A 27,702-nucleotide genomic window follows, 5' to 3' on the forward strand; every position below is an offset into this window, starting at 1 on the left:
TCCAAGAAGCTGTCGCCGGCCGAACGGAATTATGATATCGGCAACAGGGAGTTGTTGGCCATCAAACTGGCTTTTGAGGAATGGCGACACTTCTTGGAGGGGGCGGCTCACCAGGTCACAGTTATCACCGACCATAAGAATCTGCTCTATCTGGAGTCGGCCAAGCGTCTGTCTCCTAGGCAGGCTCGCTGGGCATTGTTTTTTACTCGTTTCAATTTTCTTGTGACGTACCGTCCCGGGGCTAAAAACACCAAGGCGGATGCCTTGTCTAGGTGTTTTCCGGGGGGAGAACCTCGGGAAGAGCCGGTATCCATCCTCCAGAAAGGGGTAGTGGTCTCGGCTCTCACGACGGAGGTAGAGGCGGAGATTGCCGAGGCCCAAGAGGAGGTACCACCAGGACTTCCCGCCAACAAATCATTTGTACCCCTGCATCTTCGGCTTAAGGTGTTGAAGGAACACCACAATTCGGTACTGGCTGGTCATCCAGGGGTGAAGGGCACCTTAGAGCTGGTATCGCGTCGTTTCTGGTGGCCCAAAATCCGGCAGGACGTGGTCTCGTACGTGGCAGCTTGCATCACGTGCGCTAGGGCTAAGTCACCCCGAACCCGTCCTGCTGGCACGCTACAGCCTCTGGGGGTACTCAATAGGCCATGGACAGAAATCTCCATGGATTTTATCACTGACTTGCCAGCCTCGGCAGGGAACACGGTCATCCTGGTGGTGGTTGACCATTTTTCAAAGATGGCGCATTTTGTGGCGTTGTCTTCTTTGCCCAATGCTAAGACGTTGGCTCAGGTATTTGTGAAGGAGGTGGTCAGACTCCACGGAGTACCATCTGACATAGTATCTGATAGGGGTACGCAATTTGTGGTGAGGTTTTGGAAAGCTTTTTGCTCAAGGTTGGGGATCAAGTTGTCACATTCATCGGCGTTTCATCCACAGTCTAATGGACAAACTGAGCGCATGAACCAAAATCTTGAACAGTATTTACGATGCTTTGTGTCCGACAACCAGGAGGAGTGGTCTACTTTCCTTCCTCTGGCCGAATTCGCATTAAATAATCACCGCCAAGAGTCATCAGGAGAGTCTCCATTCTTTTGTGTGTACGGTCAACATCCTCAGTTTTGTACCTTACGTCAGGGTGACTCCAGGGGTGTCCCGGAGGAGGATCAGCTAGGAGCCCAATTGTCATCAGTCTGGAGGCGGGTGAAACAGCGTTTGTTGAGCATGAGTGCCAGGTACAAACGGGTGGCTGACAGTAGACGCGTGCCAGGTCCGGACCTGTGTGTGGGTGAATGGGTGTGGTTAGCTACGAAGAACATAAAACTCAAAATTCCATCTTTAAAACTGGGTCCAAGGTTTATTGGGCCTTTTAGGATTTCTGCCATCATTAACCCAGTGGCTTATCGGTTGGAACTTCCTGCGGTGTACAAAATACATAACGTTTTTCACAGGGCTTTATTGAAAAAGGTGGTAGGCTTGGTGGACACGACGCCGATGCCACCTCCAGTCATGGTGGATGGCAATTCAGAGTTCGAGGTCGCCAAGGTAGTGGACTCTCGAGTAGTACGCCGTACTCTTCAGTATTTGGTGCACTGGCGGGGGTATGGTCCGGAGGAGAGGTCTTGGGTTCCAGCCTCAGACATACATGCGGATCGGCTGGTCAGTTCTTTTCACCGTCGTCATCCAGACAAGCCGGGTCCTATGAGTCTTGAGGGCCCTGGGGTCCCTCGTAGAAGACGGGGTACTGTCATGTCGGACGCTGTTCACACCACAGCGTCCGGCAGGCAGAGGTAGTTCCACCTCTAGCCACTATAGCCTCAGTGGCGCCGGCTTGATCTTCAGGCTCTCGGGGGTTAATCCTGCTGGAGACCAGGTTGGAAGGTTAGTCACGCCCACGGTCTTTAAATAGTCATACTGGCATATGGGCGTCGCCGATTATAGCTTGTGTTTTCATACCAAGTGGTTCCGGTCTGGAGTGGAGGTGTTGCAGAGAGAGAGATTCGTATCTGGTGTCGTATGATCCGTCGTTATCCTTTCTCCTTCCCATATTTGTGTTTAGTTGTGCCCTGTTCACATTACTGTATATTCCTGTGTGTGTGCGGCGCAGTGCAGTTTAAGTTCTCCCTGTCTGTCTTATTTGTGTGGGAGCTTTGGTGGTGTGTCTCCTCACTGGGTGGAGGGTGGAGGGTTAAGTGCAGGGCTGAGCAGGAGATAAGGAAAGGGTGGAGGCTCAGGCATTTGCACCTTCAGCAAAAACCCTGGGTTGAGGGTCAGACAGGGTTTCCCCTAGTGAAAGGGACACCACAGGGGCCCCGGGTATTTCTGCCTTAGTTGTCCTAAGCCCCGCGTGACAGGGAGGCTCAGGTGGGCACTACAGTGGGAGCCGGGCTGCTATAGTATCTTTATATGATTGTCTGTAACTCTTTGAATATTTTCATGGGGACTGTGATAGGGAGGTTGCGGAATACGTACAATATCTGGGGGGATTGTGATCATTTTTACGAAAGCTATTCTTCCTAACCAGGACTTGTCATGTTGTCTCATGAGCAGCATGTCGCCTTTGATCTTTTGTCTCAGAGCTTCATAATTTAATGAGGGCATTTTATCTACTGAGGATGCCAAGCGGATTCCAAAATGTTATATTTTCAGTATCCCACCTAAGGGGATACTTGGCTTTAAGATATACCGGATACTGGACGGAGGGTGTTAGATTCAGAATTTGGCATTTAGGAATATTCAATTTATAATATGATACTTGGGTAAAGGAGTCTATCACTTCCATCACTCTATTGAGCGAGTTTTGGGTATTGGTAAGGGACAAAATAAAGTTGTCAGCAAATAAGCCGATTTTGTGCTCTACATTATCAATTTTAATACCAGCTATTCCAGGGTGTAATCCTATTTTATTTGATTTTTTTTTTTAAATTTTTTATTTTTTCAGCTAAGGGTTCGATTATTAATGCAAATATTAGGGGAGAGAGCCGGCACCCCTCCATTAGTGATATCAAATGTATCTGACATCATTCCAGACATAAGAACCGAGGCTGACGGGTTAGAATATAGAGGGGTGATTGCCAGGACTATATTACCGTCAAACCCAAATCTGGATAACACTTCAAATAAGAACCCCCAATGCACCTGATCAAAAGCATTTTCAGCATCTAAAGAGAGGAGCATAGAAGGGGTCTGCCCCCCCGGCTACACGGATGGAATCAGTCATCCTCCTCGTACCATCCAGGGTCTGTCTAGACTGAACAAATCCCACTTGGTCTTTATGCACTAAGGCCGGGATTATTTCTGAGATCCTTTTAGCTAGGATTTTGGTGTAAATTTTTAGTTGTGTGTTCAAAAATGAAATTGGCCTAAAATTGATGGTCCGATCAGGGGTTTTCCCTGGTTTGGGGATGGGTATAATTGTTGCCTGAATCATCTCTTTTGGAATTATCCCGGTTTGCATAAAATTTTGGAAAATTTATGTCATGTGAGGGATTAGTATATCTTGGAATATTTTGAAGTATTCGCTCATTAGACCGTCAGGGCCGGGGGACTTGTTTTTCATTCCTCTAATTGTTTGCTGAATTTCTGTTTGGGATATTGGTTGATTCAACATGTGTAATGTGTCGTCTGGTATTTTAAGAAGTTTTGCGCTCTCTAAGAACTGATTTATCAGTTGGGGGGTGGGTTAGTTTCCTCTATTTGGCGTAGTCTCACTTTTTTATTTTGAGACGCTATTAGGAGCAGTTTACCCCGGATGTAGGCCTTGTGAGCCCACCATACTATTGACACATCAGGTGTGTTATTAATTGTGAAATATTCTGTTAGCACGTCCTGTAATTGGGGCCTAATTTTATGGGATGTAATTAGGTAGTTTTTTACTGTTCATGGGGAACTCTCTGCCGCAACACATCAGACTCTCACCATCAATGGAAACCTTCAAGAAGAATCTGAAGACCCACCTGTTCCGACAAGCCTACAGCCTGCAATGATCCTCTGTCTACTGAACCACCGCACGACCTGCTCTACCCTCTCCTACTGTATTCTCACCCATCCTTGTAGACTGTGAGCCCTCGCGAGCAGGGTCCGCTCTCCTTATGTACTTGTGTGTCCCTTGTCTTACACATGTTTATTATACTTGTCTATATTTCCCCTTTTCACATGTAAAGCGCCATGGAATAAATGGCGCTATATAAATGCATAATAATAATAATAGAATCTTTCTTTCTCTCTCTGTTTCTTTATCTCTCTAATCTTTCTTTTTTTCTTTCTCTCTCTCTGTTCTTTCTTTCTTCTTTCTTTCTCTGTTCTTTCTTTCTTTTCTTTCTCTGCTCTCGCTTTCTTTCCTCTCTTTCTTTCTTTCTCTCTCTTCTTTCTTTCCCCTCTTTCTTTCTCTCACTCTCTGTTCTTTCTTTTTCTCTCTTTTCTTTTTTCTCTCTGTTCTTTCTTTCTTTTCCTCAGTACCAGTCAGCGTGCCTACAGTACCAGTAGAATAAGGGGGGTAGGAAACTAAGTGGCACTGGTCACTTTGAGCATCTCATGGTTTTTATTGGTGTATAATCATATGCCCTGCGCACCCCTTAAAGAGGGCCAGCCCCAGACAACAGCGTACAAACAAATCACTATTACTATCAGTCCAAGTGGACAATTATATACGTAAAGGTAATGATGTCCCTGTGCCAAGCAGTGCGGAGGATCAGAATACACTGAGGAGACCAGAGCAGTGGGGTTTGGGGAGAAGAATTATATGGGGCCCATTATACTGTATGGAGCATTATATGGGGCCCATTACACTGTATGAAGTAATATATGGGGCCCATTATGCTGTATGAAGTAGCATATGGTGCCCATTATACTGTATGCAGTATTATATGGGGCCCATACTACTGTATGGTGCATTATGTGGGGATAGGGGATGACTTTCTGTTTGTTGTGGATCTGACTGCTGGGACCCCCATGATCCTAGGAAAGGTAGCTTTGAAGAGCACCATGTAAATGGAGCTGTGGTCAATCATATGCACTGTGGTGCCATTCACATGGGGCTCTTCAAATAACTCCTTAAAGAGAGTGATATGGGGACGACAAAGTATAGCAAAAATTCACTGATCGAGGTGAGGAGTGCTATAGTTTGTGGGCTGGTGGGATTTGTGTGGCAGGGCTGCATTTTTGTCCCAGTCCGGCCCTGTGCCAGGCCTACCATTGCCATTAATGACCCTTGTTCTGGATACTTCTGTGTTGTTCTTGTATGTGCGTTTGATGGTGCTGACATCCTTGTGTTTAGACTCTTTTTTTTCTATTTATCTAAGTCAAAATGTCCACTATTGTACTCAGTTTTACAGGATAGATATAAAAATGTACTTTGTGTGCGGGGGGCAGCGTCATTTTGCTGTTCGCCTCAGGCAGCAGAGAGGCTAGGTTCACCCCTGGGTGCACTATACAGCAGCATTAAAATATACATTACACTATCAAACATAGCAGCTTTACAGGGATGTGTTCAGGAAGGGTAGGGGACGAATCAGTCTCTGTACCCCCTTACATGAGCATGACTGTCTGCGTGCACATCTATGTGTGTAAGTGTGTTGTATATGTGTGTAACCATTTCTGTGTTTGCAATCTGCATGTCTGTATGTGTTTTTGGACTCTTCCAAAGATTTATTATAATAGGGGAGAGATGGCCTAGACATTTTAGGAGACAATATGGGGAGAATGTTTGAAGAAACAGTATGGTGAATGAGGGTAGAGGGGAATGGGTGCGGGAACAGAAGAGGGATGTATGAAGAGACATACTGGAGAGTGGGAGGAATGTGAGAGGAGACAGCATGGGGGAGAAAAGTGTGAGGAGAACAGAGACTACGTAGCATGGAGGGACGTATATAGATGCAAGGAGGACAGTGTGAGGGCACAGCAAGGAGGGAACAGTATGCTAAAGCGAGGTATTGTGATGAGAGGGCACAGTAAAGAGACTTGGCAGTATAGGGGAGGCACCATGTGAGAGGACAGTTTGAAGAGGAGACCAAGTATAGAAAAGAGAAATCAGCGAGGAGGCTATGTACCATGAGAGGGTTAGCGTGGGTCTCATTTTGTGCAGGGAGCTTTGTGAGAGTTAATAGTCTATACAGTGGCTCAGCATAGACAGACATTTCTATTCAGGAGCATTATAATGACACTACTATTTTTAAGGGCATTGTGTGAAGATGTGCTCTGGAAATTTCGAAAAATTGACAATCCTTAGCTCATAAATTGGCCAATTCCTGAGTACCTGGCAGCCACAATAAGATGATTCTCATTGCTAGGAACCTGCCTGTGTGAATCCTCTCTTGGGCTAAAGCCTACATTTATATGAGAAGGTAAGATCCTGCTATAATTAAAAAAGGCCGTGGCTGAGGGCTAGAGAGCTCACAGGCAGGTAGGTTCCCAGCAAGTATTCTCAATTTTTCACATTTTCTAGAGCAGTAATGCAATTCAAATTTCATATATTTCATGCTTGCATGAGTGATACTTTATTTGTTGGTTATATAAGGAAAACACAAAAAATGCCAAAGGGGGTGAATACTATTGCAAGCCATTACATCTGTGAAATTTATCCAGCTGTAGTGTGTACTATGAATTTATACACAATAGCAGGGGTGGGCTGGGCCGGGGGGCAGAGGGGCAAATGCCCCTGGGCCAGACTCTCAGCAGCTCATTCGGGCTGATGCCCGCACTGTGCATTTAAGCTTGTACAAGTGCTGGCGGCCATGTCCCTGTGTTGCACCCAGTGTATGCATGTCTGCGGGACTCATCTCACCAGCGCACCTCTGACCAGCAATAGAGGAGCTTGTGAGCAGGAGTGTGAAGATCAGCAGAGGGCTGGGCAGAGGCAGGAGCTCTGATTTATAGAGCAGCCTGAACAACTCACACAGATTAGGTCATGATGTCAGTGGGGTCATTGGCTCCAGGGTCACCTGATCTGTATGTAAGGTCAGTCTGCAGCAATAACTCAGTGAGGGTCAGATACAGCGACTCCAGGCAGTGTATACAGGACCCGGCACTGACTGATCCTCAGCATACAGGACATCATATATATATAACCATATGTTATAACATGGGAGGTCCTGCAGCCGGGAGCAGTCAGTGCATATAACATATGTGCACTGTATAATGCAGCCAGTGTACACATTATTATCCAGGGGAAGAGTCTTGAGGAGATCATTTGCATATTCCCAGTGCCTTCTGGGATAAGTGAAGAGTCTCCGCGAGCTCTACGATCACTGGGTTTTGGCCGTTGCAGCTGAAAAGAGGAAATCGGAAAACCAGGGGAAGAGTCTTGAGGAGATCATTTGCATATTCCCAGTGCCTTCTGGGATAAGTGAAGAGTCTCCGCGAGCTCTACGATCACTGGGTTTTGGCCGTTGCAGCTGAAAAGAGGAAATCGGAAAACCAGGGGAAGAGTCTTGAGGAGATCATTTGCATATTCCCAGTGCCTTCTGGGATAAGTGAAGAGTCTCCGCGAGCTCTACGATCACTGGGTTTTGGCCGTTGCAGCTGAAAAGAGGAAATCGGAAAACCAGGGGAAGAGTCTTGAGGAGATCATTTGCATATTCCCAGTGCCTTCTGGGATAAGTGAAGAGTCTCCGCAAGCTCTACGATCACTGGGTTTTGGCCGTTGCAGCTGAAAAGAGGAAATCGGAAAACCAGGGGAAGAGTCTTGAGGAGATCATTTGCATATTCCCAGTGCCTTCTGGGATAAGTGAAGAGTCTCCGCGAGCTCTACGATCACTGGGTTTTGGCCGTTGCAGCTGAAAAGAGGAAATCGGAAAACCAGGGGAAGAGTCTTGAGGATTTTGGCTCATCTTTCATCGTTTTTAAGAAATCTCAAGATGGAAGAGGCCAGGAGCCATTTGGTGAGCTGCATTTCTTGCTACATGTTCACAGACTTACCAGTGGAAAAGCCAAATTTCACATGCCACAAATGCAAGCTTGTGTCCCTGTTGGAGGAAAAGTTGCAAAATCTCGAAGAGAGGTTGGCTACGTTGAAGATCATTAAGGAAGGTGAAGAGTTCTTGGACAGAGCAGAATTATCTCTTCATGTTACAGAAAGAGAAGAAATTCGAAGTGCACCTGAAGAAACAGAGGAATGGAGACATGTGACCCAGAGAAGCAGGAGGATCAGGAGGCAGTCAGCACCCATACTGCTCAGAAACCAGTACCAGGCTCTCACGCAGGAAAACGATGAATAAATACATCAGGATAAGACTTTGCCAACAAACAGCAACCTTGTACGCCTTCAGAGTCCTCCTGGATGGAGAAAGAAAAATGTTGTGAAGAAGAAACGGAGAGTGGTGGTCATGGGGGATTCCCTGTTGAGAGGAACAGAGGCCGCTATCTGCAGACCGGATATAACTTCAAGAGAAATGTGCTGTCTTCCAGGTGCAAAAATTAAAGATGTGTCTGACAGGATATCAGGACTCTTCAGACCTACAGATGACTACCCATTCCTGCTACTACATGTGGGGACAAATGACACCGCAAGAAACGACCTGGAAACCATCTGCAGAGACTTTGAAGACTTAGGCAAGAAAGTGAAAGAACTGGGAGCGCAGGTGGTCTTCTCTTCCATCCTCCCAGTGGATGGCCATGGAACAAGGAGGTGGAATAAGATTCTGCAGGTGAACAACTGGCTACGTCGATGGTGCCGTCAGCAACGATTTGGATTTCTGGATCACGGAGTGAACTACTTATACGATGGACTACTTGCTAGAGATGGGGTGCACCTTACGAAGACTGGAAAGCATGTATTTGGAAGTCGCCTTGCTACACTTGTAAGGAGAGCTTTAAACTAGAACAACATGGGAAGGGAAGCAAAAGACCAGAAAATGCCATACACCTGACAAATACTATTGAGAACTCTGCTAATAGAAGTGGAAAGGAAGAACAAAGACGAAAGAATCTAATTAATAAAAATATTGGAGAAAGAGAAACCAATCACAAACTAAAATGTTTCTATACTAATGCACAAAGCATGGGCAACAAACAAGGAGAATTGGAACTACTAACACAGGAAAAGAAATATGATGTCATTGGAATCACTGAAACTTGGTGGGACGATACACATGATTGGAATACAAGACTAGAAGGATACAACTTATTTGCAAGAAACAGACTTGATAAACGAGGAGGAGGTGTTGCATTGTATGTTAGAAATGCGTATATCTGCACAGAGATTGAAGCTTCAGAGACTGGGAGTTCTGTGGAAACTGTTTGGGTAAGAATACAAGGACAGACAGAACAATGGAAAGGACACCATTGTAGGCATTTACTACAGGCCGCCTGTGCAAGCTGAAGATATGGATGAACTCTTTATGCATCAAATGGCCAAGTTCTCCAAAAAATATGACATAGTTGTCATGGGAGATTTCAACTATCCAGACATTTGTTGGGAATCTCTCTCAGGCAAAACTAACAGGTCAAGGAAATTCTTATCCTCTCTTGCTGACAACTTTATCTTCCAAAAGGTAGGGGAGAAAACAAGGGGAACTGCTACCTTGGATCTAATCCTTATAAACAGGGAGGAAATGGTTGAGGAGGTAAAAGTGGCTGGAACCCTAGGAGGTAGCGACCATGCTATTTTAGAATTTTGGATAACTAGAGGCGGAAGACCTGTGAAGACTCAGACGTCAAGGTTAGATTTCAGAAAGGCAGATTTTAAGGGATTCAGAAAGATAATTGGAGGGATCCAATGGCTGGATATCCTTAAAGACAAAAATGTCCAGGAAGGATGGGAAATCTTGAAAAATAAATTCTCAAAGCACAGTTGTTAACAATTCCGAAAAGAGGGAAGAATAGGAAGCATTTAAGGAAACCAGGATGGGTGAACACAGAACTTAAGCACATGCTAAAAAGGAAGAAAAAAATGTTTATAAAATGGAAAGAGGGAGGCATATCTAAAGAAGAATATAATGCTGTCTGCAAAATCTGCAGGGCACAAATCAGATTAGCTAAAGCTGAAAATGAATTGAGGCTTGCAAGAGATGTCAAAAGCAATAATAAAGGATTTTGGGGATATGTCAAAAGTAAAAGAAAAGTCAAAGATGCTATAGGATTTTTACAGGATGAAAATGATGAAATGGTAAGACAGGATGTTGAGAAGGCTGAACTTTTAAATTCCTATTTTGCATCTGTTTTCTCTCAGAAAGGAAATGTAACACCAACTGTTATTCACTGTCCTATTAAGGGAATAGAAGAATCCAGGATATCTATAAACAGAAAGATAGTGAGGAAACACTTAGCTAACCTAAATGAATTCAAGTCTCCAGGTCCAGATGAATTACACCCCAGAGTACTGAAGGAGATAGCAGAAGAAATTTCTGAACCACTCTCCATAATCTTTGAAAATTCTTGGAGAACAGGAGAAGTGCCAGAAGACTGGAGAAGAGCTAATGTTGTTCCTATCTTCAAAAAGGGGAAGAAGGTGGACCCAGGCAACTATAGGCCGGTGAGTCTGACTTCTATACCAGGAAAGATCTTTGAACAAATTATTAAACAACATGTAAGTCAATACCTGGATAAGAATGAAGTGATCAAACAGAGTCAGCATGGGTTTGTAACTAATAAGTCATGTCAGACTAACTTAATTTCCTTCTATGACGGTATCACTGATTGGGTGGATCAAGGAAATGCTGTAGATATAGTATATCTTGACTTCAGCAAAGCATTTGACAAAGTCTCTCATACAATCCTTATTGAAAAAATGACTAAGTATGGAATGGACAAGGCAACTGTTAGGTGGATTCATAGCTGGCTTAGTGATCGGACCCAAAGAGTGGTCGTAAATGGCTGCACATCCAGTTGGAAGAATGTCTCAAGTGGGGTACCACAGGGCTCTGTCCTGGGCCCTGTATTGTTCAACATCTTTATCAACGATTTAGATGAAGGAATTGAGGGTAAACTGATTAAATTTGCTGATGACACAAAGCTAGGAGGGATAGCTAATACTAGAGAAGAGAGAGAGAGGATTCAAAAAGATTTAAATAAACTGGAGAAGTGGGCAGTAACTAACAGAATGGTTTTTAACAGGGAGAAATGCAAAGTACTACATCTGGGCAATAAAAATGAAAAAAGCATATATAGAATGGGAGGAATAGGGCTAAGTGACAGCACATGTGAAAAAGACTTGGGTATACTAATAGATCACAGACTGAATATGAGTCAACAGTGTGATGCAGCAGCAAAAAAGGCAAATGCAGTTCTAGGATGTATTAACAGAAGCATACAGTCTAGATCACGTGAAGTCATTATTTCCCTCTACTCCTCTTTGGTCAGACCTCATCTGGAATATTGTGTCCAGTTTTGGGCACCACATTTTAAAAAAGACATCAACAAACTGGAGCAAGTTCAGAAAAGAGCGACCAGAATGGTGACCGGTCTGCAAAACCTGTCTTATGAGGAAAGGTTGCAGGATTTGGGAATGTTTAGTTTGCAAAAGAGAAGACTGAGAGGAGACTTAATTGCTGTCTACAAATATCTAAAGGGCTGTCACATTGTAGAAGGATCAACTTTATTCTCATTTGCACAAGGAAAGACTAGAAGCAATGGGATGAAACTGAATGGGAGGAGACACAGATTAGATATTAGAAAAAACTTTTTGACAGTTAGAGTGATCAATGAGTGGAACAGGCTGCCACGAGAAGTGGTGAGTTCTCCTTCAATGGAAGTCTTCAAACAGAGGCTGGACAGACATCTGACTGGGATGATTTAGCGAATCCTGCTTTGAGCAGGGGGTTGGACCAGATGGCCCAGGAGGTCCCTTCCAACTCTACGATTCTATGATTCTATGATTCTATATAATGTCTGTGGCCACAGTATAGTATATACTAACATAAAATATATTAATACTAATATATAAATAAAGAGATTATAATTATTACTAATCTGTATACTGGCTGTGCTGTACTGTGTGCCCAGACGTCAGAAGGTCAGTTGTGGTCAGATCCATGGGCCCCTGTAATAATGTACTGTGTCCTTGCCCTATCCTGTAATAATATCCCAGCTCTGGGCCCTCTATGTAATAATATCCCCCATCCTAAATAATGTCCCCTGTCCTGTAATATTGTTATTTTTTCTGGCCCTATCCTGTAATAATATCCTCACTCTGGGCCCTGTATGCAATAATTGTCCCCTGTCCTGTCATAATGTTCTCTGTCCTGGCCCTGTCCTGTAATAATATCTCCACTCTAGACCCTGTATGTAATAATGTCCCCTGTTATGATGAGTCACCGGAGGAAAAAACAAAATACCAGCTAAGTCCAGAAAAACCAAAGAGGTTGGCAGCTATCGGATTGCAGACCCCTGAACCTATCACAACAACTAGCAGTAGCCGTGGGGGGTTCCTACGGTGCCCTAGACCCCTCGATCACAGCCGGAGAACTACATAGCCTAAAGACAGAAAGGGGAAAAACTAAACTGCCCCAGAGCAGACCCCAAAGCAATAGGCAGCCCCCAACATATAATGACGGTGAAGCAAGATGAAAACACTAACACAGATAGAAAGATAGGTTGAGCAAATGATGGGGCCCAAGCTAACTACATAGGACAGGATAGGAAAGCTGCTGTCTGCCATCCGCAAAAACCCTATCAAAATGAGCCAACCGACTGATAGGAAAAACAGGCCCTGAAGTCGCTAGGCTTCAAAAGACTATATAAGCACTCAGGTATATTCTGAAGACAGAGCAAAAGATCAACAGATCAGAGACAAAAATGGAATTCCGCTCACCCCCGGCCGGGGATGGCAGAACACCCACAAAACAAGGCAAAACAAAAACAAAACTGAAGAGTACAAAGCAGAGCAGAAAAACTTAGCTTTGAGACGCAGGAATCAGACTGGTCTCCAAGAATCCAGCAGGAAAATCACCAGCCAGGAAGAAGGGCGTCGGCAGCCTTATATCCAGTCCTCAATTCCAGCCACCCAGTCATCATCTAGCTGCCCAGGTGTTTGGTAATCAGTCTCACTACCTTCCTTCACTAGAGGAGGGAGTTCATCAGACCTCAATGGTGAAGGGAAAAATGAACTCACAACAGTCCCCATCCTGTAACAATGTCTTGGTCCTGGGCCTTTATGTAATAATGTCCCCATCCTTGGTCCCATCCTGTAATAATGTCCCCATCCTGTAATAATGTCCCCGTCCTGTTCAATGTATGTAATAATGTCCCAGTATTGGGCCCTATATGTAATAATGTCCCCATCCTGGCGCTTTCATCAAACACATTTAAAAATATAAAAATAAAGGTTTTCTCACTCCTGGGGCAAGCAGCATCTACTTTCTCCTCATTAACTGTGGTAGGGTAAGCAACACATGGCAGTAACGTCATGCACAGTACATAACAGGCATGTTGATGTCAGCTACCGCCTCTAATAGATCAGTGGTCACTAGAGCACATTCAGCTGCTGACAGGGCAGGTGTAGGCGGCCCCCCTGACTCTACGGGCCTGGTCATGGTTGCACTCTCTGTGACCCCAATCATTGTGGCCCTGCAGGTGTTACATACAGGATAATATACGGCCGGTATAACATTTGACATTCTATAGTCATCACATATCGAATATCAATACAGATGAACAAATCAAGTTGCAGGACCCTGGTTCAGCATCCACATGGGTAGTCCGTAGCCACCAGACGGGGACCTTGCCAACTCCTACCTGACGAAGTAAAAGAAAACCTATGTATGCCAGCAGGTAGGAGGAGGTTCACAGGGCTTCCTTTCAGAGGCCACAGAATACTGACCGGGCCTCATTACCAAGGTCCTGTGAATTGATTCACTTTCTCATACCAGTCATCTCTTCTCCTATATACTGTATGCGGTATACTATGTATACTATGTGCACAGACATCCGATGTTATTTACAGGATAATATGTGACTGGTTACTCGACTATCCCCTCGCCAGTCCATACTTAATGCAGCGGCCAGGATCGTCCATCTGGCTAATCGGTACTCGGACACGTCCGCTCTTCACCAGTCCTTACATTGGCTGCCCATTCATTATAGGATCCAATTCAAAATACTTGTTCTCACCGACAAAGCTCTCCACAGTGCAGCACCCCCCTACATCTCCTCCCTGATTTCTGTCTATCGGCCTAACCGACCGCTGCGCTGCAAACAACTTTCGACTAACCTCTGCACTAATCCGTACCTCCCACTCCCAACTCCAAGACTTCTCCCGCACTGCGCCAATCCTCTGGAATGCTCTACCCCAAGAAACTAGGACTATCCACAATTTGCATAATTTCAGGTGCTCCCTCAAAACACATTTGTTTAGAGCGGCCTATCATGTCCACTAATCACAGTCATTCTATGTGTAAGTGTGCGTGTGTAGCCCATTCACTATCTCCATCCATCCCTCACTCCCTCAAGATGGCTGGACCATCATTGTAAATACGCCATTGTAAATACACACCTATACTTTGTATCTCCCCCACCTCATTGTAGATTGTAAGCTCTCATGAGCAGGGTCGTCTTATTTTTCTTTAATTATTGTATTGTTAACGTTGTTACTTATGACTTATGTTTGGAACTGTTAAACTGTAAAGCGCTGCGGAATATGTTGGCGCTATATAAATAAAGATTATTATTATTATTATTATACTATGACCTTTGTTTGTGGAGTTCGTGCACATTGGTGACTTGGTTGAGCGGATATTTGAAAAAAAAGTATTTAGAAATACAATAACTATATAGTACCCTATGCTTATGTGTGGCCATCTATGCTCCAGGTATGTGCTTTTTTAGGAAAGTAGAATAGCACAGCGTACCCTGCTTTACTGCACTTCTAAAAACTTATCCCTGGCTTAAAGATAGTAATACGGAAGCATAATGTGTACTACGTCTGACCACTGCAATATGTGGCCCTGCAAAGTGAGTGAGACCTTTGAATTCATTTTTTGTGGGGTTTTTTTTACACTTGTACTCATTTGTCCGATTGCTACATCTGTAACGTGAGCAACCCTCAAACCCTCAGGCCAGGATCTGATGGCCATATGTTCTCTCACGCAAGAAAACTGAGCCAATACACAAATGACACTCAGCTAGTTAAAGGTCTGTTAGGCCGGGGTCACACTGGCGAGGAATACGGCCGAGTGAGAGGCGCTAAAAGCACGCATTACACACGGACCAATGATTCTCTATGGGGTCCCTCGCACCAGCCGTATATTTCTCATCCGTATTCTACGCTCCGTGCCAATCGCAGCATGCTGCGATTGTCAGCGTACTACGGCCGTAGTATGCCAATGCAAGTCTATGGGTGCGCAAAAAATGCGGATTACACACGGACCAGACGTGTGACCTGCGAGCAATAAGCAGGTCTTTTGGCTGGTGACAGGAAATGGGCCAATCCATCATCAGGAAGCCTAGACATGCAAATGAGCTCAAAAAGCGCTCCAGACATCCAGGAAGTATGCCTCCACGGAGTACAGCAGCATCATGGCGTCCACTTACATAAATGTGGAGATGTTAATAGTCCTGGTGCAGGAGCGTCCTGAAATCTGGGACCAACGCGATGCCAATTATTCCAACCGGGCAAGAAAGGAGGCGTCATGGAGGCGCATCTGTCGCCAGATGTACCATGACTTTGGTGATCGACCACGTGAGGAGCAGCATAAAATTCGTAAGTACAAGCCAAAACATGAGTAACCTTAGCGCACAACAAAAAAGGAATACAGAATCAGCACCCCCCTTCCTGTGCATGTACTTTTTTCCTCATGAGGCCGTTAGATTTGGATGTGACACGTGGATTCACACAGCCATAATTTGGGTTTAGGCCACAAGCTCCTCATCCTCCTAGACAAACCAATTATTAAGTGTAGCAAAAGAGACCCTGTGTATCTGCCCAATTAGATATGCCACCATGGGTAGAAAGCACACCCCCAGAAGGCCACATGCCTAGACTACTGGTAGCAAATGTGACCTATCAAATATGTGAATTTGACAATATTTCCTGTCACATTGCAGTGGAAGATGTGATTAGACGCTGGCGAAGCATCCGGGACCAATACCGCCGGGAACGCCAGCAGCGGTCCAGGAGTGGGGATGCGGGATACGCAAAAAGAAAATATATCTATTACGACCGCCTCTCCTTCCTCACCCCAATTCTGGATCTGAGACCGTAAGTAGATACCTCACACCACATTACACAGATACTTTACAGGGCCAAAAATATTGATGTATTTTTGCCTCTGTTCTATTTCATAACAGAACTCAATCCAACCTTACGGATCGAGGAACGGGCTCAGAGACAGAGCCCATAATTGATCCTGTAGGGAATGAAGTGGCTGGCCCATCTTCTCCCCCTACAAGAAGCATGGGTGAAGATGAATCATCACAGGAGAACCCATTGGCTGCCCAACAAACCACACCACCAGGACGGTCTGCTGCTGCCCCATCACCCATCCTGGAAGAGCCGGGCAACTTGAGCAGCAGCCCAACTGGCCAGATCAGGGGATCACCACAGGCTGCTGTTACATCCCAGCGAGGCCGAAGAAGGCGCCAGGTCGCTGTTCAAGAGAGCAGGACCAATTTGGACACAGGGGTGCTAAATTATTTATCTAGAGTCACTACAGATGATGGGGAGGAGGCCTACTCACGTAGCCTGACCCTTTATCTCCATGCCCTTTCCCGTGAGGTCAGGCTCCGTATTAGGGGATGTCTTCAGATCCTGCTTGATGCAAGCACCCCCCCCCAATACCCCATATGAGCTTTTCGTATATCTGCAGAGGTGGCAGCTTTCCCCCTGAAATCTAATGTGCATGAGACCACCCACATAGATGCTTGCTCAAGCAGGGTCTGAACATCCTCTAATACGTGGGCCTACACCTCACCCCCTTCCTACTCCTACCCAACCTTCCCAACAGCAGCAACAGATTTCTGGCTCTAGCTAACCCCACCAATATGGCCACTTATTCCCACCCAGTGTTGGAGGCTGGTCCCAACCTGGTTGGGGACGACATGGCTATATTGGTCGGTATGAGACACGGGCCTACCCGCCCCAACAAGATGCCCCTCAGCAGTATTACTATGGCCACTACCCCCAACAATCACAGGAGGAAGGTCAGTACCAACAGCATGGGCAACAGTATGCACCCACACAGGGCGATGTTGCTCAAAGTAATCAGCAGCTCCTCCACCTTCTCCTTCCCCAACATTCCACAATTTATAAGTGACTTAAAACATGGAATTAGTAAACCCATACTGTACATGAGTGTTCTTAATCGGTCTGATGGGAGGAGATGTCCAGTGTGTTTGAACTGGTGGTTAAAATCCCAAGGCAAAGTAAAAAAAAAGTTTTATCCAGCAGCAAAATGAGCTAAAACAGATAATACTAACATTTCTTATGAAGGTTTTCAAATCATATGATTAAGACACCATGACAGGCAAGGCTACCTTATGCGTTTCTGAGGCATATTACATGTCTGTAAAAAATACAATATTTCACGGGACTATACTGGCAAAGTCAAAGGATCAAAATAGAGTACTCACTTAATAATGCATAGAAAAGGCGTGCTGTCCATATTCTTAGTCCAATTTAGGCCAGCTAACTATATTCCAAAATCAAGGCAAACAGCCTCAAGACCATCACGCGCTCTCTATGTATTATCAAGTCAGTCTTCTAATTTGATCCTTTGACTTTACCAGTATAGTGCGGTGAAATATTGTGTTTATTACAGACATGTAATATGTGTCAGAAACGCGTAAGGTAGCCTTGCCTGTCATGGTGGCTTATTAATATGATTTGAAAACCTTCAGAATAAATGTTAGTATTATCTTGTGTAGCTCATTTTGATGATGGATAATTCCTCTTTTTTACTTTGGATTCCAAATGTGTACAGTTGCAATGTTGTTATTGCACTATGTATGTTGTAGGATATGTTTGTAATTTTGTTTGAACAACAATGTTGAAATATGCCAAAAGCCCAATTTGGCCATTACCCAAGTTTTTAATAGGGCAAGAATATGTTTGCCTTACAAACTAAAAAAAAACAACAAAAAAGCCAAAAGTAAAAATTTGGCAACTACACTTTACGTCTCTGTCTTAATTGTCCAAACCCATATCAAAATACGCTTACCAAATCAAAGCAACAGTCATAGATTCAGAAGGGGTAGAAATATATATATATTTTGACACACATCAAACCAACATTCCCAACATAGATCCAGCATGCTTTTGCCAAGAAGGTTCCCTCTGAGGTGCCATAAAGTAATTAGTGAAAAGATCACGCACTTTGAGGCCAGAGATCGGTCTACGTTGATGGTTGATAGGTGGTCTCACCCTACGCACATTGTCCGGCCTACGCACAACACCAGCAGAGGAGGAACAGTCATGTATCCTGGTGAAGCTATGAAGTACCACACAGGCTTTCACTACTTCATTAACATTTTGTTCACTCAGCTGAATGGCAGACTGGAGTACCCGCCATTTGGAACAAAGAATGCCAAAGGAACACTCCACCAGTCGCCGAGCACGTGATAGGCGCAAGTTAAATATCCTGCGCCTGTGGTGAAGGTTGCGCCGGGGATATGGCCTCATGACATTGCGCGTTAACTGAAAGGCCTCATCTGCCACAAGAACATAAGGGACAGATTCTTGAGTGGAGCCTGGTAGCTGGCGTGGTGGTGGTAGATCCAACTGGTTGGTGCGTAGCCGCCGAGCCATAATGGAAGTATTGAAGACTCTAGAGTCTCCCGTCCTTCCATAGGCCCCAATGTCAACAATTATAAACTGGTATTGAGGGTCGGCCAGAGCCAACAATACAACAGAAAAGTATTGTTTATAATTGAAGAATTGGGAGCCAGAGTTCGGCGGCTTCCGCACACGGATATGTTTGCCATCAAGGGCCCCAATACAATTTGGAAACTGGCATTCTTCCTCAAAGTCCCTTGATATCCTCAACCAGGACTAGATATAGTCTTGTCCATATTTCAATACATGTTGACCTGACTATGCCAGATATGGTTGATCTTCCAATCAGAAACTCATGGTGGAGGGCAGCATAAGACAGGCCAGTGGCCAGGAAGCTGAAGAACAACAGAAAAGGATGATTGTCGAATGCACATATTTCCAAAACAAACAGGTCCATACATATAAACTTGGTAAGATTTCAGAGCAAATAACACACACATCTTGCTTTGCACAATGAGTAAGTGATATTCAGTACATATTTCACACAACATTCGGGTCTGTAAGTTGAAACATATGTGGACTAAGATGAGGGCCTAAAACTTACTCCAAGAAGGCAAAAATTCAAACTTTGCCCAACACATCATGAACATAGAGAATGTGGTTGTGTAGTACATACCGTGTTGTGAGTACAAGTCGCTCCTCTGCAGATATAGCTTTGCTCATCCTTGTATCCTGAAAGGTTATCCAAGGGCGCACTGTCTCCAAGAGTGTAGCAAATGTTGCAAGGCTCATGCGACAGTATTGGTAGAATTTGACAGGATGCTCCCACAGAGTAGAGGCGGTGAAAATGACCTCTTGTGAGTCGTTGCCTCAAAAGTGGATGTACCCACATGCGTCTCCTCCTCCGCGGATCCACTATTGCTGGGTATGGTTGGCCAAAGCACCGTGACAAAAGCCAGTTGAAGAGAACCTGCTCAGTTGTGTTGCAAGTAAGACTGTCTGCCATGTTGCACATTCCACAGCAACACACCTAGTGAAGGCAAGGTGACAAATGGACAGAATGGAGGCTGCCACCTGTTCCTGAGCCAATAAATACAGTGCAGGCTAATGATTTAAATAGTTAGTAGGCCTCAAAACCGTTAAATGTCCATTTTGCAAGGCTGCGAGAAAATCTCGCCATACGTATGCCATACGGATTACATACGGATGCTGACATGTGCAAAATACGCGACCGCACCTTGCTTACGGATGACCTACAGAGCACTATTTAGGGGTCATTCATCCGTATTACGCCTGTAAACTACGGACCGTATTTTGCGCAGGTTAGTGTGACCCCGGCCTTAGAGTCTGAGCTGAGTGTCATCTTATTGGGATCCAGTCCTCTCATATGAAAGAATCACAGCACAGGTGCGGAGAAGATGGAGAACTCAATTTCTATGTCGCCTTCATTGTCTGAGTCCGCTGTAATCGGACTGTACTCAGATGTTATCCGAGTGCACACCAATGTTTCACACGCACCCATAGTCTTGTATGGGTGCGCGTGATCTGAATATTTGAGCCACTTGAAGCATGTTGCCATTTTTTTTCTCATGCCAAATTGGCATGAGAAAATAATCGCAGATCTGAACTGCCCCATAGCATAAGATTGGGCCAACTGCTATCCGATAAAGCATCAAATAGCACTTGGCTGTGTTACACGTTCGTGTGAGAGAGACCTAAGGCTGTGTTCACACACAGCGTTTTTTTAGCGGTTTTTACCGCGGTTTTCACTATAAAACCGCTATAAAACCGCTAAAAATAAGGTGCACAGTCATTTCTATGCATTTTGCACTTTTTGTGCACATTGATGCGTTTTTTACCGCGAAAAAACCGCATCGCGGTAAAAACCGCAGCATGCACATTAATTTTGCGTTTTTTTCCGCGGTTTAGGCTTCTCCCATGCTTTTAGAAACCGCTGCGGTAAAAAACGCATCAAAAACGCATCAAAACCGCGCAAAAAACGTGCAAAAACCGCCGCGGAAAAATAGGTGCGGTTTCTGGGAAGGGATTCAGGTTTTTGTGCAGAAATTTTCTGCAACGTGTGCACATACCCTAAGGCTGGATATGCACCATATTTCTAAATGTAATCAGGTACACTTTAAATAAAGGATATAACATTATGTCAATTATATTCTGCTTTAAAGAAGCAGGATTCCTGTTTTCCCTAATTGTGTTTATAGTGTAGTGTCAGTGTGTTAATATACTCACATTCCACCATCTTCTCCAGTACCAAGCGCTGTTCTGCTCCTCAGGAAGAATTCATAAATCAATATTTTGTGGAATACCCATGATTTTTAGTCACAGCTTTCACTCGTCTTGGCATGCTTTCCACCAGTCTTTCACACTGCTTCTGGCACAAAAATTTAAGCAGTTCTTCTTTGTTTGATGGCTTGTGACTATCCATCATCCTCTTGATTACATTCCAGAGATTTTCAATGGGGTTCAGGTCTAGAGAATGGGCTGCCCATGACAGGGTTTTGATGTGGTGGTCTCTTAATTTTTGCCAGAGCTGTATATGTGTATTTATATTGCATAGATAGATAGAAGAAAATCCAGTAATTCATCTCCTGTGTTCTGTAAAATCATTGCAGGAGCCAACAGAATAGAAGAGATGGATTACATACAGTACACACAAATAGAATAGGTAGTTATATACATGTCAATGACAAATACAATTAGTACAGTGTGTGTGCAAATTACTGTAGATGTATTTAATTACACCATGTTCAAAATTATTTTTTAATTTGGTTTTAAGTGTCATAGAGCTTTTTTTTTAATGAAACCCACTGATGGTAATGTGTCTCAGGGTTCTTTGGATCACTGAAATCAATCTCAGATACCTGCGATAATTAGTTTGCCATGTGAGCCCAATAAAAGGAAAACTGGATGTTCCACACTATTAAGCAGGCCACAGTTTTCAAGTAACATGGGAAAGAAAAAGGATCTCTCTGCTGCCAAAAGCATCAAATAGTGTAATGCCTTGGTCAAGGGATGAAAACATTAGATATTTCCCAAAACCTTAAGCATGATCATCGTACTGTTAAGAGATTTGTGGCTGATTCTGAGCACAGACGTGTTCGTGTAGATAATGGCAGAATGTGGAAGGTTTCTGCCAGGCAAGTTCATCGGATTAAGAGAGCAGCTGCTAAAAAGCCATTACAAATTGATGAGTGTCGAGTAACCCTGGATGGTCCAGATGGATGGAGTAATTGGTGGATGGCCACCATGTCCCAACAAGGCTGCAACGTCAGCAAGGAGGTGGAGGAGTCATGTTTTGAGCCGGAATCATGGGGAAACAGCTGGTAGGGCCCTTTTAGGTTCCTGAAGGTGTGAAAATGACCTCTGCAAAATATATTGAGTTTCTGACTGACAACTTTCTTCCATGGTATAAAAAGCAGAAACATGCCTTCAGGAGCAAGATCATCTTCATGCATGACAATGCACCATCTCATGCTGCAAAGAATACCTCTGAGTCATTGGCTGCTATGGGCATAAAAAGAGATAAACTCATGGTGTGGCCACCATCTTCCCCTGACCTCAATCCAATAGAGAACCTTCAGAGTATCATCAAGCAAAAGATCTATGAGGGTGGGAGGCAGTTCACATCAAAACAGCAGCTCACGGTAGGCTATTCTGACTTCATGTAAAGAAATACAAGCAGAAACTCTCCAAAAACTCACAAGTTCAATGGATGCAAGAATTGTGAAGGTGATATCAAACAAGGGTTCCTATGTTAACATGTAACTTGGCCTGTTAGGATGTTTTGGAGTTAAATAGCTTTTTTGTTCAGTGAATTTGACTTCCTAATGCTGAAAATTCCACAAATGAGCATTTTCAGTTCTGTAAAACATATCAAATGTTTAGAAATTCTACTGTGCCTAATAATTTGGAACAGTGCGTTTTGAGTTTTTGTTTTTTTTATAAACTCTTTATTTAAGAATGTTGTTACAGAATTTTTATCAAAATACAATTCAGTATAATCAACATTCAAATTTTCTTAATGAAGGGATTCAGGAAGCGTTTTGAGTTTTTATTCATTTTGGAGAATATATTGTTTTCATTGGGAGGTTTATTCAATAAAATTTGATGTATACTCTAGCGGGTGATGACTTTTATTAAACTGACTGTCATTTGCACCGACCATTTAGGAAAATCAGGTAAAAATATCATTTGCATAATAATTTGGAACATGGTGTAATAAAAGATTATTTTTCGAAAAAAATACTGTGGGCTCCCACTCAAATTTTGTAACCAGCAGAGCAAAAGCCGGCAGCTGGGGGCAGATGTTTATAGCCTGGGAAGGGGGAAATACCCATGGAGCGTCCCAGGATATTAATATAAGCTCATAACTATATACTTAGCCTTTACTGGCTATTAAAATGGATGACACCCCAAAAAAATGACATGGGGTCCCCCTATAATTAATAACCAGCAAAAGCTATACAGACAGCTGCGGTCTGTTATTAATAGCCTAGGAAGGGGCCATGGATGCTGCCTCCCCCCTGGCTAAAATCATCATCTCTCAGCCACCCCAGAAAAGGTGCATCTCTAAGATGTGCCAATTCTGGCACTTAGCCTCGCTCTTCCCACTTGCCCTGTAGCAGTGGCAAGTGGGATAATAGTTGGGGGGGTTGATGTCACCTTTGTATTGTCTGGTGAAATCAAACCTTGAGGTTGGAGAATGGAGAAGCATCAATAAGATGCCTCTGTTACTATCACCATAGTCACATTGTAAGAAAACACAGACACCCAAAAAAGTCCTTTAATTGAAAGAAAGACACAGACTCCTTTAATATTCTTATTAAACCATACATACGACCGTCACCTCGCCCATTCTCTCGATATCCTCATCATCTGCAAAAGAGGTAAAAAAAAACTACAAAATTCCTCACCTTTCCGCAGAGATGCTTTTAATCCATTAGTCCCACAACGGGTTCAGCTCTGCTACATCTAGATGCAGGGTGCATGGTGTGACCATGCGGACTGTCATCCAGCGGAGAAACTGAGCACCATGTGCTCAGTGTCTCTCTGTGAACTGCTATTCCCTGTCTGACGGCACAGCAAGCATAAGAAAGTTCTCCTGCTCACGGTGCCGTCTGACAGGAAATTTTAGATAAATTTTCCGACAGCGCTCGCACTGACGTTAGAAAGGTGAAGTGAGTTCATTGGACATAAACTCGCAGGATCTGTCAGATGGCACCGTGAGCAAGAGAACTTCCTCACGCTTGCGGTGCCATCAGACAGGGAATAGAAGTCTGCCATCTAGATGTAGCAGAACTGAACCCATCATGGGACTAATGGATTAAAAGCATCTCTGCGGAATGGTGAGGAATTTTGTTGTTTGCTGCCAGGCCATCATCCACTATTATTATTTTTTTAAAGGGATGTGAGAGGGTGAGGAACTTGATACGCACACAATATTCCCATAAACCTCCTTGAGGAAAACCCAAAGGGTGAAGTTTGTGAAATACTCCAGTTTTCTCAGGTGTGAAATGGCAGAATTTATATTAAGGTCACACTTACCCACAATAACAGAAATTTTCACATAACTTAGAATTTAGGCTAGTTTCACACTAGCGTATGGCCGAGGCGGACTTCCTCTGTGAAGCTCTGCCCACAACCGCACCTCCTCCCGTCAGCTCTGCCTACCTTGGCATGTGGTGTACGTACCCTTTCTTTAGTATTGGGTACGCAGGCCATGCCGATGTATGTGGATGCCTCCGCATGCGTCGTTTTGACGGTGTGGCGTCCGCACCAAAATGCAACACGTTGCATTTGGCACAGGTCGCCGCACCATCAAAACGATGGCACGTACATCGCATGCCGAGGTAGGCGGAGCTGACGGGAGGAGGTGCGGCAGTGGGCGGAGCTTCACAGAGGAAGTCCGCAGCCCTCCGCACCTCGGCCATACGCTAGTGTGAAACTAGCCTTAGATTGGCATCGGTGTAAGCCTTATCACTGCTGATCATGTATACCTTTTGAATAATCAATCAAACTCACAATTATGGACACTCTTGTAATGTGTACAAGAGCAGGGGTGCACTCGTAAATTTAACTTAGCTGGGTGCTGTTAGCTACCTCCTCCAAAGACAACCAGATTTCCTATTCTTTCTGTTCAACAGCGTGGTCAGTGCCACTAGCCTCATTCTATCATTGTTATCTAATAAAACGTGGAGGCTGAAGGAATAAAGGTAAGTGTAGAGATGGGACCCAACATTTTAACAGGTTCCATATTAGGACCATAAAAATTGTATGTTTGGGATACCTGCAGTATGGTCTAACCCATAGAAGAAGGCATTGTAATTGGAGAGGTTGATTCTGGGGAAGGAGATTTGCCCCAGATCATAAATGTGTAGAGGTAGCTCGTATGAGAGCACTTGTGTGCGGTGTATAAGTGCATTTTGTAAGTCGTGAGCAGCATCAGCACGTAGAGTCCTTTACTATACCTTGGGAGAAGTACTGCAGCTCCGAAAGGGAGATGGCAATTGAGGTGGATACATAGATGCCATGTTTTAATGTACCTGACATTTTAAACTGTTGAAATAAATATGGTGAACAAGCTTTAATCTGAATCAGTTGAAGATCTTCATTTGTGATGTCTGTACATCAAGCCAAGCAAGAAGCTCTGTTCTGTGCTGAGGATTAACAAGAGACATTGAAAGTGAGCTGGTGCAACATGTCTTCTGTGAATCTTTTCAATTGCTGCTTGTTACAGTGCACACTCAATGGCTATTACTAGTACTGCAGTCTTTATAGGTCATTTATGCTGTATAAAATTAAAACTCTAAGGCTGTGTGCCCACGTAGCGTTTTTTAAGCGTTTCTGCAGCGCTTTTAGACAAGCGATTCTGCTGCAGAAATGCTTAAGAAAAGCATCCAATTGATTTTTAATGAAAACGCACATGTTGTGCCAATGGTGCGTTTTTAACCGCTGTGGAAACGCTTAGCGATTAAAAACACAGCATGTTCATTAATTTTGCGGAATTGCATGCGATTCTGCATACCATCAATTATATTGGCAAAAACGCTTAGGAAAACGCATGCAAAAACGCTTGACAAACGCTTACAAAAGCACGTCAAAAACCGCATGCGTTTTCCGGGGGGCAGGGTGTGCGATTCTGCTCAGGTTTATTCTGCATGAGAATCGCTACGTGAGAACATAGCCTAATCATGCCTACTAAATCAGATTCCAGACAAGGATAAATTGAGAGAGTGTTTTCTTCAAACGATATCAGCAAATGATTGAAACGAAACAATGTTTTGGAAATAATAATGGCGACAGAGACCAAAATATGGCAGATATGACAATCATCCAGCAGTACTTGGACACACAATTAAAGGGGCATTCCCATCTCCAAGATCCTATCCCAATATGTAGTAGGTGTAATAATAATATTATTAGCAAATACAGTGGGAAAAAAAGTATTTAGTCAGCCACCAATTGTGCAAGTTCTCCCACTTAAAAAGATGAGAGAGGTCTGTAATTGACATGATAGGTAGACCACAACTATGAGAGTCAAAATGAGAAAACAAATCCAGAAAACCACATTGTCTGATTTGGCAAGATTTATTTTTGAAATTATGGAGGAAAATAACTATTTGGTCATTGACAAAAGTTCATCTCAATATTTTGTTATATATCCTTTGTTGGCAATGACAGGTGTCAAACGTTTTCTTTAAGTCTTCACAAGGTTGGCACACACTGTTGGTGGTATGTTGGTCCATTCCTCCATGCAGATCTCCTCTAGCTAGAGCAGTGATGTTTTGGGCCTGTCGCTGGGCAACATGGACTTTCAAATCCCTCCAAATATTTACTATGGGGTTGAGATCTGGAGACTGGCTAGGCCACTCCATGACCTTCATATGCTTATTATGAAGCCACTCTTTTGTTCATGAGCTCTGCTGTGCGCTCAAACAGTAGTTTTCTCCCACATATGGGGAATCGGTGTATTCAGGAGAAATTGCACAGCAAATTGTATGGTGCAATTTCTCCTGTTACTCTTTTAAAAATGCAAAATTTGGTACTTAAATAACATTTTTGTGGTGTGGTGCAGTGAAAACTGTATCCGCTAGGGGGCGCTGTGTGGGTGTCCCAGGACAGGCATACAGGCATGTCCATTGTGGTAATGGAAATAGGATGAATGGCAGGATGGTAAATGACCGCTATGTATCCCAGGGTGGGTGGCCCTGGGATGGAAGCTTGAACATCTGCTAGGGGTACTGCTGAGGTTTTTGTTACAGTGTGTCAGGGTGAGCTTCCAGGTGGCTGGTGAGACAGGGGGGGACCAGTCACCTACAAACCCACCCAGGGACGTGTGTCTGAAGTAAAGCCTATGTGTGTGGCTGTGAATCTGAAGGACCTATAATGAGGTCATAGCCATGTGATGCTGTGGGTGTGGCTACGGTCCATATAAGGAGACCATGGTAGGTCACATGAGTGAATGCCTGGATCTGATTGGTCCGTGTGGAAGGTCCCAGAAGGCCAATGTGCTAGAAGGTGTGCTGCCTTCCTGAAGCGCACATGTGGATGCCGCTGACCGCGTGTGGCCTGTGTGTAATAGCCTGTGAGCACTGGACAGTCCCCAGGAGGGAAGGGATGTCAGGACTGAGAAGCAGCTAAGAGGTAACCCTGGACAAGGAGGAATTAACTAAGAGACGGTAGAGCCTGTTTGCTGGACAAAGCGCAGCCTGTGTGACCACAGGGCTAAGAGAACGGAGCTCTACATTGAATCATCATTTGGTCTGATGTAAGATTGTTGCTGCTATATGGTTTATGCTGCACAATAAACCAGATGGACTGATTTATGTGAACAACCGTGCCTGATGTGGTTAATCCGCTGCCGAGTGAGTGTCCCTCAACATGAACACTGGGTGCTACCTTACAATGGGAAAAATGTGTTTTTTAATTTATAAAATTCCAAGTAACACCTGGGGGATCAAGGTGCTCACCACATATCTAGATAAGCTCCCTGAGGGGTCTAGTTTCCAAAATGGTGTCACTTGTTGGTGGTTTCCACTGTT

Source organism: Dendrobates tinctorius, unplaced genomic scaffold (assembly GCF_039654945.1).
Source record: "Dendrobates tinctorius isolate UK_male_01 unplaced genomic scaffold, ASM3965494v1 ptg000064l, whole genome shotgun sequence".
NCBI classification, from domain to species: Eukaryota; Metazoa; Chordata; class Amphibia; order Anura; family Dendrobatidae; genus Dendrobates; species Dendrobates tinctorius.